Here is an 8,303-nt window from a genome sequence, read left to right on the forward strand (position 1 = left end):
ATAAGATTTGTAGTGAATCTATAGTTTGAATTAAGTATAAAACAAAGTAAATAGTCTTAAGCTAAAAAATAGCACCTGGATTATTTAACAAATGTAAAATAATGAGCTAAGGGACTAATACAAATAAAGTGATGATCAAATAGTGGAGCCTGGGAATATGATAGTAGGTAGTACTATAAAGGTAATTTTTTAAAGTTAGAATTATAGTATAAAATTATAATATAAAAGGGACTAATATAGGTTGTGGTGACCAATAAAGTGGTAATCAAAAAAATGAGCTTTGGAATATAATGGCAAAATTGTGAACTTATTCTACTTTAGCACCTAAGAATAGCACCTTGATTATTTTAACAATTGTGAATATGTAAACTAGGATAGTTATATAAAGCTAAAATAAAGGAGAAAACATATAAGGGACTAAAATTAAGTAATGGTAAGCAAAGTTAAATGGACAGATGGTAGGAATTATAATATAAACTTATAATATAAAAATACAATTTGAAATGGTACTTGCAATTGCACTAGTCTGGTATAGGTTGTTGACAAGATCAAGATTATACCTAGATTTAAATTGACAAAATAAAATTCACAATTAAAGTACCAATATTGATATAGGTTATGGAGCAGTACATTTGAACGTACATTAATAGATACATAATTAGATACATACCTAATTAGGTACATACACAATTAGATTTAATATAGTTAGGTGGTACAAATCATATAATATTACAAATGGTAGCTTTAGTGATGGGATTGGATTTGTCTTGGCATGATCTTAGGCAAATTTAAGACTAGCTTTAAGATTTAATAGGCAAGAGCTATATTAGGAAATTTATGTTTACAGTCATTTGGGTGAGTGTAAGTGTAAATTAGGGGGAAGTACAATTATCAGCTCTGATGAAAATTCACATACACATTAACTATTAAATCTCTGCACCAAAGTCACCTTAAACCAGCAAATATTAGAGGCTACAAGACTAGAAAATACGCTGGGCCTCATCTTCAGTAACAACGACGCTCTGATACGTAATATAACTGTATCAAAGACAATACACTCAGACCACAACATAATAGAGGTACAGACATGTATGTACAGGGCTACTGACCAGCAAAATGTGATCAGTCATGAAAGTTTCTTCACAAAATTCAATTTCAATAATAAAAACATACAATGGGGTCAAGTAAACCATGTCCTAAACGAAACAAGCTGGAAAGATATCCTAAACAACACGGTTCCGAACATTTGCCTAGAAAAAATAAACTCTGTGGTTCTTGAGATCTGCTCAAGACACATTCCATTAAGAAAAAGAAAAAGAAGATGTAAACTACAAAGAGAGAGATACCCCATATACAGACGAAGGCGAAGAGTCACAGAGCTGCTGAGAGGGGCAAATATATCTGAAATACGAAGGGAGGCACTAGTCAATGAAATTGCAAATATCGAACTTAAGCTGAAGGAAGTCTGTGACCAGGCCACATGGTGGATCAGGGCTTGATCAACCAGGCTGTTACTGCTAGCCGCATGCAGTCCAACGTACGACCCACAGCCCGGCTGGTCAGCTAATGACTTTAGGTGCCTGTCCAGTGCCTGCTTGAAGACAGCCGGAGGTCTATTGGTAATCTCCCTGATGTATGCTGGGAGGCAGTTGAACAGTCTTGGGCCCTTGACACTTATTGTGTTGTCTCTTATCGTGATAGTGGCACCCATGCTTTTCACTGGGGGGATGTTGCATCGTCTGCCAAGTCTTTTGCTTTCGTAGTGAGTGATTTTCGTGTGCAAGTTCGGTACTAGTCCCTCTAGGATTTTCCAGGTGTATATAATCATGTATCTCTCCCGAATGCGTTCCAGGGAATACAGTTTTAGGAACCTCAAGCACTCCCAGTAATTGAGGTGTTTTATCTCCGTTATGCGCGCCGTGAAGGTTCTCTGTACATTTTCTAGGTCAGCAAATTTCACCTGCCTTGAAAGGTGCTGTTAGTGTGCAGCAATATTCCAGCCTAGATAGAACAAGTGACCTGAAGAGTGTCATCATGGGCTTGGCCTCCCTAGTTTTGAAGGTTCTCATTATCCATCCTGTCATTTTTCTAGCAGATGCGAATGATACGTTATGGTCCTTGAAGGTGAGATCCTCAGACATGATCACTCCCAGGTCTTTGACGTTGGTGTTTCGCTCTATTTTGTGGCCAGAATTTGTTTTGTACTCTGATGAAGATTTAATTTCCTCGTGTTTACCATATCTGAGTAATTGAAATTTCTCATCGTTGAACTTCATATTGTTTTCTGCAGCCCACTGAAAGATTCGGTTGATGTCTGCCTGGAGCCTTGCAGTGTCTGCAATGGAAGACACTGTCATGCAGATTCGGGTGTCATCTGCAAAGGAAGACACGGTGCTGTGGCTGACATCCTTGTTTATGTCGGATATGAGGATGAGGAACAAGATGGGAGTGAGTACTGTGCCTTGTGGAACAGAGCTTTTCACCGTAGCTTCACCATTACTGTCTCCCAGGACAGCACCTCCAGCTTTACCATTACTGTCTCCCAGGACAGCACCTCCAGCTTCACCATTACTGTCTCCCAGGACAGCACCTCCAGCTTCACCATTACTGTCTCCCAGGACAGCACCTCCAGCTTCACCATTACTATCTCCCAGGACAGCACTATCAGCCCCACATTTACTGACTACCAGGACATCACCTCCAGCCTTACAGTTTCTGACTACATGGCCAGTATCAAGGGCAGTACCATTCAGCCCAGTCTTTTTATGTTCCCATCTGTTGTAGAAAGCTTCCAGGATGTCTATGAAAGCAGCTTTGATGTTATCCTCTTTTAATACCCTTGTGATTTTAGTCCACAGATTTTCCTCATTTGGGCATACCCAAAAACACTTCCCTGTTTTAATACTGCTTGTAGCTAGTTCTTGGATATCTGCACAAGGGGCGTGACACCAATTTCCACAAAAATCACCACACACAAGCAAGCACACCCATACACACACACACACACACACACACACACACACACACACACGCGTGGTAATGCATTATTTACAGCTAGCAAAGTCAGGGTATTTCTCCAGAATGGTCTGTAATATACCACTGTGGATAAAATACGTTGCCATTTCTTGAACATTTCTGAGTGAGTTGTCTCTAAATTCATTAATTTTATCACACTCCAGTACATAATGACGCAAGGTGTGACAATAGTCCATCTGGAGTTTACCTGGAGAGAGTTCCGGGGGTCAACGCCCCCGCGGCCCGGTCTGAGACCAGGCCTCCTGGTGGATCAGAGCCTGATCAACCAGGCTGTTGCTGCTGGCTGCACGCAAACCAACATACGAGCCACAGCCCGGCTGATCCGGAACTGACTTTAGGTGCTTGTCCAGTGCAAAGTTTACATTTCGTTTGGTCTACATCTGGTGGTGGTGATTTAACCTGCCAAAGATACTTGTAACCCAGCCGGAGCCGGGCAGTAGTGACACTCAAGAGTCTGCTTATTTTATTTGATGCACCATAGACATGTGGCTCCTCCTGCATGATGGAATGATGATAGATGGACTGACGTGTGTCAATCTCCCTAAGCCTTAAGTCAATAAAGTTCATTTGAAGTTCTTTTCGTATTATTTTTCTCAAACTGCTTACTGACAACCCAAGATTGTAATCTACCCCCTCTTTGAAAGCATACAGCTTAGCCAATTTATCAGTTCTATCATGCATCTGAAGACCAATGTGAGATGGAATCCACAGCATGTGCACTCTGACTCCACTGTCCACAATCTTACCATACCTGTGTCTGGCTTCTGACACAAGCATGCCACAATTTATACTTAATGAGTTGAGAGCATTTGTGGATGACAGAGAATCAATTACAATTAAAGTGTCAACCTTAGATACATGGACACATCTGAGTGCAAGAGTATGGCAAACAGTTCTGTTTGAAGGGTAGAGGCCCAGTTATTGATGCGTGCTCTAATTTCTTTATGAGAGCCACCACTCTGTATGACAACAGCAGCACTATTAGCTGCACCAGTGGACTGGTGAACAGAACCATCAACGTAAATAATTTGTGAAAGTGTGTTGTGTGTGACTAAGTTATCAATACAGCTTAAGGCATCATGTTTGGCTTCAAGACGAAGCTTTGGTTGTGATTTAAGAAGAGTTTTGGGGGGAAATGGAGGAATGGTAGTTTGGAATGGGGTAATATCCCATGGAGCAGGGCAGTGCCTCTGGAGAGTTTACCTGGAGAGAGTTTCGGGGGTCAACGCCCCCGCGGCCCGGTCTGTGACCAGGCCTCCTGGTGGATCAGCGCCTGATCAACCAGGCTGTTGCTGCTGGCTGCACGCAAACCAACGTACGAGCCACAGCCCGGCTGATCAGGAACTGACTTTAGGTGCTTGTCCAGTGCCAGCTTGAAGACTGCCAGGGGTCTGTTGGTAATCCCCCTTATGTGTGCTGGGAGGCAGTTGAACAGTCTCGGGCCCCTGACACTTATTGTATGGTCTCTTAACGTGCTAGTGACACCCCTGCTTTTCATTGGGGGGATGGTGCATCGTCTGCCAAGTCTTTTGCTTTCGTAGTGAGTGATTTTCGTGTGCAAGTTCGGTACTAGTCCCTCTAGGATTTTCCAGGTGTATATAATCATGTATCTCTCCCTCCTGCGTTCCAGGGAATACAGGTTTAGAAACCTCAAGCGCTCCCAGTAATTGAGGTGTTTTATCTCCGTTATGCGCGCCGTGAAAGTTCTCTGTACATTTTCTAGGTCGGCAATTTCACCTGCCTTGAAAGGTGCTGTTAGAGTGCAGCAATATTCCAGCCTAGATAGAACAAGTGACCTGAAGAGTGTCATCATGGGCTTGGCCTCCCTAGTTTTGAAGGTTCTCATTATCCATCCTGTCATTTTTCTAGCAGATGCGATTGATACAATGTTATGGTCCTTGAAGGTGAGATCCTCCGACATAATCACTCCCAGGTCTTTGACGTTGGTGTTTCGCTCTATTTTGTGGCCAGAATTTGTTTTGTACTCTGATGAAGATTTAATTTCCTCATGTTTACCATATCTGAGTAATTGAAATTTCTCATCGTTGAACTTCATATTGTTTTCTGCAGCCCACTGAAAGATTTGGTTGATGTCCGCCTGGAGCCTTGCAGTGTCTGCAATGGAAGACACTGTCATGCAGATTCGGGTGTCATCTGCAAAGGAAGACACGGTGCTGTGGCTGACATCCTTGTCTATGTCGGATATGAGGATGAGGAACAAGATGGGAGCTAGTACTGTGCATTGTGGAACAGAGCTTTTCACCGTAGCTGCCTCGGACTTTACTCTGTTGACGACTACTCTCTGTCTTCTGTTAGTGAGGAAATTATAGATCCATCGACCGACTTTTCCTGTTATTCCTTTAGCGCGCATTTTGTGCGCTATTACGCCATGGTCACACTTGTCGAAGGCTTTTGCAAAGTCTGTATATATTACATCTGCATTCTTTTTGTCTTCTAGTGCATTTAGGACCTTGTCGTAGTGATCCAGTAGTTGAGACAGACAGGAGCGACCTGTTCTAAACCCATGTTGCCCTGGGTTGTGTAACTGATGGGTTTCTAGATGGGTGGTGATCTTGCTTCTTAGGACCCTTTCAAAGATTTTTATGATATGGGATGTTAGTGCTATTGGTCTGTAGTTCTTTGCTGTTGCTTTACTGCCCCCTTTGTGGAGTGGGGCTATGTCTGTTGTTTTTAGTAACTGAGGGACGACCCCCGTGTCCATGCTCCCTCTCCATAGGATGGAAAAGGCTCGTGATAGGGGCTTCTTGCAGTTCTTGATGAACACAGAGTTCCATGAGTCTGGCCCTGGGGCAGAGTGCATGGGCATGTCATTTATCGCCTGTTCGAAGTCATTTGGCGTCAGGATAACATCGGATAGGCTTGTGTTAATCAAATTTTGTGGCTCTCTCATAAAAAATTCATTTTGATCTTCGACTCTCAGTCTGGTTAGCGGCTTGCTAAAAACTGAGTCATATTGGGACTTGAGTAGCTCACTCATTTCCTTGCTGTCATCTGTGTAGGACCCATCTTGTTTAAGTAGGGGCCCAATACTGGACGTTGTTCTCGATTTTGATTTGGCATAGGAGAAGAAATACTTTGGGTTTCTTTCGATTTCATTTATGGCTTTTAGTTCTTCCCGCGATTCCTGACTCCTAAAGGATTCTTTTAGCTTAAGTTCGATGCTTGCTATTTCTCTGACCAGTGTCTCCCTGCGCATTTCAGATATATTGACCTCTTTTAGCCGCTCTGTTATTCTTTTCCGTCGCCTGTAAAGGGAGCGCCTGTCTCTTTCTATTTTACATTTACTCCTCCTTTTTCTTAGAGGAATAAGCCTTGTGCATACATCGAGTGCCACCGAGTTAATCTGTTCTAGGCATAAGTTTGGGTCTGTGTTGCTTAGTATATCTTCCCAGCTTATATCGGTTAGGACTTGGTTTACTTGGTCCCACTTTATGTTTTTGTTATTGAAGTTGAATTTGGTGAATGCTCCCTCGTGACTAGTCTTATTTTGTCGGTCTGGGGCTCCACGCATACATGTCTGAACCTCAATTATGTTGTGATCTGAGTATATTGTTTTTGATATGGTGACATTTCTTATCAGATCATCATTGTTAGTGAAGATGAGGTCTAGTGTATTCTCCAGTCTAGAAGGCTCTATTATTTGCTGGTTTAAATTGAATTTTGTGCAGAGATTTAAAAGCTCGTGTGAGTGTGAGTTTTCATCAGAGCTGCCTCCTGGTGTTATTACTGCAACAATATTATTTGCTATATTCCTCCATTTTAGGTGCCTTAAGTTGAAATCCCCCAGGAGCAAGATGTTGGGTGCAGGAGCTGGAAGATTTTCCAGACAGTGGTCAATTTTTAACAGCTGTTCCTGGAATTGCTGGGATGTTGCATCCGGAGGCTTGTAGACTACCACAATGACTAGGTTTTGGTTCTCGACCTTTACTGCTAAAACTTCCACTACGTCATTTGAGGCATTAAGCAGTTCTGTGCAAACAAGTGACTCTGCAATGTACAGGCCAACCCCCCCCTTTTGCCTGTTCACTCTGTCACATCTGTATAGGTTGTAACCTGGGATCCATATTTCGTTGTCCAAGTGATCCTTTATGTGGGTCTCAGTGAAAGCCGCGAACATTGCCTTTGCCTCTGCAAGCAGTCCATGGATGAAAGGTATTTTGTTGTTTGTTGCTGGCTTTAGACCCTGTATATTTGCAAAGAAGAATGTTATCGGACTGGTGGTATTGTTGGTACTGGGGGGGGATTTTTTTTCCGGCATTAGTATCTGTATCTGTTGGTTTGGAGTGGAGGCCATCGACTGTGGTTCCACTCCAGGAATGACTGGATTTGGTGTACGATTTCTGCCATTTCCTGCCAGTTTTTTTTCCTTCCTGGCACTAAAAAACCTCTCCCTCTTGAGTGGCTGTGGCTACCCAGGTTTTCCCATGGCCTGGATGTTTTGTATCTTTTTGTCCCCTTTAGATGGTATGCCTGGCAATTTAAGTTATAGCACAGTCTTTCCTGTACTGAAGAGGTACACATTTCAGGGTGAAAAAGCTTACAGGAAGGGAGTTTGCATTTTCCTGTTGTCATATGGGCATGACATTTTCTAGGGTGGCCATAGTTGCATGTCCCATCTGTTTTTCCAGATTTCCCATGCCAGCAGATACCAAGTGCATAGTATGTGCACAGGCTTGGTTTCCGTTTGCCTTGGGTTTCTGTGACTGTATTCCCTGTTGGTGCATGTTTCCCTGTCTTATTCCTATCCTCCCTAGCACCAACAATGGAGCTCCCACCAGTTGTTTTTGGTAATTTATCCTCACTATTGCTATTGGAGTCCTCTTGTTTGCTATTTCCTGCGGTATTTCTAGTTTGCAATATTGGTTTTATCTTATCTTTGACTACACTTGTTTCCCTACTATGGCTCCTGTCCTCTATGAGGCCATTTATATGTATTCCTTCCTGCGTATAATTCCCGACTACCTGGACAAAATCTCCAGCTTCACCATTACTGTCTCCCAGGACAGTATCTCCAGCTTCACCATTTCTGTCTCCCAGGACAGCACCTCCAGCTTCACCATTACTGTCTCCCAGGACAGCACTATCAGCCCCACATTTACTGACTACCAGGACATCATCTCCAGCCTTACAGTTTGTGACTACATGGCCAGTATCAAGGGCAGTACCATTCAGCCCAGACTTTTTATGTTCCCATCTGTTGTAGAAAGCTTCCAGGTTTTCTATGAAAGCAGCTTTGATGTTATCCT

Source organism: Cherax quadricarinatus, chromosome 86 (genome assembly GCF_038502225.1).
Source record: "Cherax quadricarinatus isolate ZL_2023a chromosome 86, ASM3850222v1, whole genome shotgun sequence".
In the NCBI taxonomy this organism is placed as follows: domain Eukaryota; kingdom Metazoa; phylum Arthropoda; class Malacostraca; order Decapoda; family Parastacidae; genus Cherax; species Cherax quadricarinatus.